The sequence below is a fragment of the Myodes glareolus genome, chromosome 22, assembly GCF_982192425.1.
Source record: "Myodes glareolus chromosome 22, mMyoGla1.1, whole genome shotgun sequence".
In the NCBI taxonomy this organism is placed as follows: domain Eukaryota; kingdom Metazoa; phylum Chordata; class Mammalia; order Rodentia; family Cricetidae; genus Myodes; species Myodes glareolus.
The window spans coordinates 5,444,396-5,450,288 of record NC_142047.1 but is presented as its reverse complement, the minus strand read 5'-3'; positions in this window follow the sequence as shown (position 1 = coordinate 5,450,288).

Here is a 5,893-nt window from a genome sequence, read left to right as displayed (position 1 = left end):
CAGGAGTGCTGGAGAATGCATGTCTGTCCATTTGGTCTGGGAACGAGCACCTCCAACCATGGGACCTGACACCTGCCATCTGCCCCTGTGTGAGCTTCATGCCCCCGGATATACTAAGATTTGCTCTTGTTCCTGGTCTGGTCGTAAAATGAGGAGATGGTTATTTAAAGAGAATTCCCTATTTATTTGACACAGAAAAATCCAGTTAATATATTAATGTGAAATAAACCCTGTTTGCACCTTGATTTGTTTGCTACAACTGTGAAATATAGTAAAATGAAGTAACTGGAAAAAAATCTCAGTCTTAAAAGACATACAAGGTTATAGCCAGAAACTTCAGAAAGGATCAATTTTTTTGACATGTTCAGATTTGTACGTTTTCAAAGTTAAGCCTAAAACAAATAACTAGAAACCAGCATTTCTCTAGTTTAGATTAACCTAACACATAATGGTCCTCAAACACTTCAGAGATCTGAGAGTGTGGCATTTAAAATGTTTAACAAAAGCTTTTTATTGTAGAGAGACATGCCAGCTCTTGGCAGTGCCCCTATCTCCCCCAAAGTAGATGTTGGGTGCAGAAGACCCTCCACCTGGTGCTCACTTTAAATGTGACAAAGCTGGCCATGGGGCAGAAAAAAAAAACTGCCTTTCACCTCAACAGCTGTCAAGATGCTGTCCAGACTGTGGACAAACAGGGCACTGGGAAGTCGATTCCCCTGCTTTGCCTAGACAAGGTAGGCCAGTTCCTCCCAAGTTCCTACTGCACAGGAAAGTCATCAGATCTTCTGGGCCTGGCAGCCATAGGCTGATGCTGTCCTGGGACCTCTGTCCCCAATGACTGTTAAGAAATTGGGGTAGCTGTCCAGGTAGCCAGACAGTTCCTGTCATTTTTTGTTTGTTTGTTTTGGTTTTTCGAGGCAGGGTTTCTCTGTAGCTTTGGAGCCTGTCCTGGAACTAGCTCTTGTAGACCAGGTAGGCCTTGAACTCACAAAGAATGCCTGCCTCTGCCTCCCGAGTGCTGGGACTAAAGGTGTGCGCCACCACCATCCCGCCCTGCTTGGTCCAGGCTTCTGCTTATTCAGGTAACATTTATCCTTCTCTGGCTAGAGGGATGGCTCAGTGATTCAGAGCACTGCCTGCTCTTCCAGAGGTTCTGAGTTCAATTTCCAGCAACCACATTGAGCCTCACAAGCATCTGTAATGAGATCTGGCACCCTCTTCTGGCCTACAGGCATGCATGCAGACAGAACACTATATACATAATAAATAAATAAATCCTTTTAAAAAATGTATCCTTCTCAGATTTGGTGGTGTTTGACAGCTAGGCTAGCCTTTGCTCTGACGCCAAGGTGGAACTCTGTTCCTCTGTTTCACAGACACCTCCGCGTTCCTAGGGGAAGATGGCTGCACTAGATCAATGAATCTGGCCTACGGGACACTGATATTGACTCATTCCACAAACTGTCTGAAGAACTTTGCCACTATAACCAGGACACATCTCCATTCCATTCTTTCTGGCAATCTTTGCTCTTCCCATGGCTACTTTCATTCAAAGGGCGGATGGTAATAACCACAGCCCTGTGCCTTCTCCATTCCTCCTGCTGAGCACAAGACCACTGACTCCTCCTCATGCCGTCCCATGCCAACGGGTGTAGCACGAATAATAGAAAACCGGAGACAGACATTGGGGTTCAGCCTGAAAACCAGAAAAGCAAAGCGACCAAGCCACTAGAGAAGTTTCACCTCTACCGAGGCTGGACAACTCCTAACTAAGCAGACTAAGCAGACCAAACAAACCAAGCAGACAGAGCCTCTCTCCTCCCATTTTATATTCCCTCTAGTGCTGGGGTTAAAGGTGTGTGACTCCCTAGTACTGGGATTAAAAGTGTGAGTTATGGATCATACCACCTGGATTTGTTTCTGCATTAATCTTGTGTAGCCCAGGGTGGCCTTGAACTCACAGAGGTTCCTCTGCCTCTGTCTTCCAACTCCTGGGATTAAAGGTGTGTGCCACCACTTCCTTACCTCTAGTGGCTTAGTTTTGCCCTTATGATCTTTATGCAAGCTTTATTTACTAAAACAAAAATAAAATATCACTATAAACAGGAAGTAGCCAGATTAGAACTGGTACCTACATACCCCAAAACTCTGGGTGTTCCATTGGAACTTCCAACTCACTCCTGCACGGTCTGAGAAGCCCATTCCTTTCTCTCCAAACAAAGGGAAGGCACTGAGAAGCCCAGTTCTGAATTCTGGGCAGCTGCAACAGCTTCCTCCCCTGAAGTTGCTAGCCTCCCAAAAGCATTCAGCTTTTGACCATACTTGGGTACAAACGCAGCTTGTGGCAGACATGTCATCACCTCTGGCCTGCAACCTTTATGATCTCCCTGCTTCAGTTTGGGCGTGCTTCTCTAGCCTCGATTTCTGGGACTGGAGAATCTGCCCAGAAGTTGCTTTGCTCAAACAAACCTGTTGCCATACTTTTTCAGTTCGATTTGATATGGCTTAGTGCATCGGTGGAGAAACCTATTACCAGGGGAACAGAAAACCTATTAAAGTATACTTGCATAGTGTACACCACACCTTGGCTTTGACTCCCAGCACCTCAAAAACTACATTGTGGTGGGACAAACCTATACACCCACCATTCGGGGGGGGGTAGATGCAGAAGGATCAGATATTCAAGATCATAGTAAATTTTTATGTCACCTTGAGATATATGAGACCCTTTTTCAAAATAAACAAACATATTGACACAGTGATTTTTGTTTCCTTTCCCCTTCCTTCTTTCCTTCCTCTCCTTCCTTCTTTTCTCTCCTTCCTCCCTCTTTTGTTTCTTTCTTCCTATTTATTTATTTTGTTCTCAAGAAGCGTGCTGAGCGGTGGTGGAGCATGCCTTTAATCCCAGAACTTGGATGGATCTCTGTGAGTCTGAGGTCAGCCTGGTCTACAGAGAGTTACAACCAAGAGTACACAGAGAAAATCTGTCTCAAAAAAACCAAAAGAAGAAGGAGTGAAGAACAGAGGACACATGCATGCGGACTAGTTTTATGTCAACTTGACTGACATAGGCAACAGTGACCTGAGAGGAGGGAACCTCAATTGAGAAAATGCCTCCATTGGGATGAGGAAAGGGTCACTTCCTGGACTGGACCTCCAGGAAGGACCACCATGGTCTGTGTGCCACCAGAAGCCAGGTTGGTCTTTGTGGTTCTTGCTGCTGCCGCAGGCTGGGATAAAGTTCGAGATCACTTGGCTGGAAGCGGTCTGACTCGGTGATGGCCTTGAGCTTTCCTACCGAGGTTGGGGGGGGGCATGGCTGTAAGCAGACCACGAGGAGGCCCGCAGGAGGCCCGAGGTCTGTGTGGGCCTGTGCAGCCACTGAGGGCCACGAATGGGTTGGTAGACCTGACACGGACAGAGGCTATGCTGGTGTCTATGACCCGAGTCACCATTAAAGATCATTAGGGGATGTCTGTGGTCTGTGGTGCTGCCTGAAGCCATGCCGATGCCATGTTGATGTCGGAGGGCCCTGTTGAGCTGACCCCATGTGTCATGGGTGCTGAAGGATTGTCCCTGCCGCTTGATGGCTGCCACACTGGCAGCACGGTGGCCTGGCAGAGGCCTGGACTGACCAACTCAGCTACGACCCAGGCCCACCCCACATCTCCCGCGTCTGTGAGCGTCTGGGGCCCCTGAAGGGAGCCATCCTGTGGAAGCAGAGCTGCAGGATCTGCAGGACTCAGGGTGGCAGTGGGATGTCCAGGAGGAATCTCGGCAAGGGGGCAGTGGTGATGGTGTGGCAGAAGCCGGAGACTTGAACCAGACCAACAGCTCATTGCAATGAACCTTCGCAAGTAAAGCTGTTTGTGCAAAAGGGTACAGTGTGTGACACACTGTAGCTTCCAGTGCCGCTGCCAGAGTGAGTACGTGACGGAGATGTGGGAAAGACAAAGGAGCAAAATGGTCAGTGCAAGGCAGAACTGGAGAGAAGCCACAGCTGAGAGAGGAGCAAGCCATTGCCCAGAGGGATTGGCAAGATTTTTGTTGCTGTTGTTAATTTTTTATTTTTTTTTTCTTGGGAGCTTACAAGGTTGGAAGCAGATATGGAAGAACTGAGAAATGAGTGGGACTGGGGTGCATGATGTGAAATTCCCAAAAGAATAAATAAAAAAATACTATGCTATAAAAAAGAAAAAGAAAGAAATGCCTCCATAAGATCCGACTGTATGGAAGCCTGTAGGGCATTTTCTAAATTAATGATTTATGTGGGTGGTCCCAGCCTATTGTGGGTGGGGCCATCCCTGAACTGGTGGTCCTGGGTTCTATAAGAAAGCAGGCTGAGGAAGCCATGAAGAACAAATCAGTTAGCAGCACTCTTCCATGGCCTCTTCATCAGCTCCTGCCTCCAGGTTCCTGCCCTGCTTGAGTCCCTGTCCTGACTTCCTTCAGTCAGGAACATCAAGCTGAAGAGCAAGTCAAATGAACCCTTTCCTCCCCGGCTTGCTTTGGCCATGCTGTCTCATCACAGCATAGCAACCCTAGCTAAGACAGTCTGCTCTGGCTCAGTTCTTTGTCATTTTCTACAATCCAAAACCATAGCCAGGGGATGGTGGCATCCACAGACGGGGATCTTTCCATCTCAAGGAAACCAGGATGACCCCTATAGGTACGCCAGAGGCCCTTCTCCCAGGTGATTCTAGAATCTGTCAGCTGACAGGTAAGACACCACCACACCACTTCACCTAACAATTTACACTCTTGGCCTTAACAGAAAACCACAATTAATGGATTTGTATTTTCTATAGGATTTCATGTTTTTCCCCCAGAAATTGTAATTTCTATCTATAACATCATTTTCTTTTTTATAAAACTGAAAAAATTGGAGACCAATAGAAAAAAACATAAATTTTAAAATTTAATGTTAGCATATACTTCCTATAATATAATCCCTTAGTTGTTGGTTTTTGTTGCCTCCTGAGTGCTGGCATTAAAAGGCTTGTGCAACCATTCCCAGCAGCCCATAGTTTTAAAGCATACATTTCAATGGCTTTAAACCACTTCTATTATTTTTGTTATTCCTTTATTTATTCATTTATTGGGGGGAGCTGGCGACATCAGAGGACAACTTCGAGAGTCAGTTGTCCCCTTTACTGCGTAGGTCCCAGGGACCGAGCTCAGGTAGCTTGGTCATCACTGAGCCACTTGCAGGCTCGCAATGTTTTTATTTTTTTATTTTAAGGGTATTCACTAACTGTATTACTGTTGGCATTTTTAAATTCCAGAACATTTTCATTGCCCCCAAAGGAAACTCCTAGTGCATTTGCTGTTGTGGTTTAACAGAAAAGGGAGCGGTGCTAGTGGGAGGTGTGGCCTTGTTGGAGGAGGTGTGGCCTTGTTGGAGGAGGTGTGGCCTTGTTGGAGGAGGTGTGGCCTTGTTGGAGGAGGTGTGGCCTTTTGTGCGTCACTGTGGAGGTGGGCTTTGAGGTCTCCTATGCCCAAGCTACTCATAGTGAGGCAATCTACTTCCTGTTGCCTGCATATCAACATGTAGCAGCTCCTTCTCCAGCACCCATGTCTGCCTGCATGCTGCCATGCTCCCCACCATGGTGATAATGGACTGAAACTCTGAAACTGGAAGCCACCACTTCAATTAAATGCTTTCCTTTATAAGAGTTGATGCGGTCATGGTGTCTCTTCACAGTAATAGAAAACCTAACTAACACAGAAGTCTTTGAAAATCTGTTTTCTTTCTTCCTCTTTTCCTTCCTTGCTTTCCTTCTCTCTCTCTCTCTCTCTCTCTCTCTCTCTCTCTCTCTCTCTCTCTCTCTGTCTCTCTCTCTCTCTCTCTCTTTCTTTTATTTATGAGACAGAGTTTCTCTGGGTGGCCTTG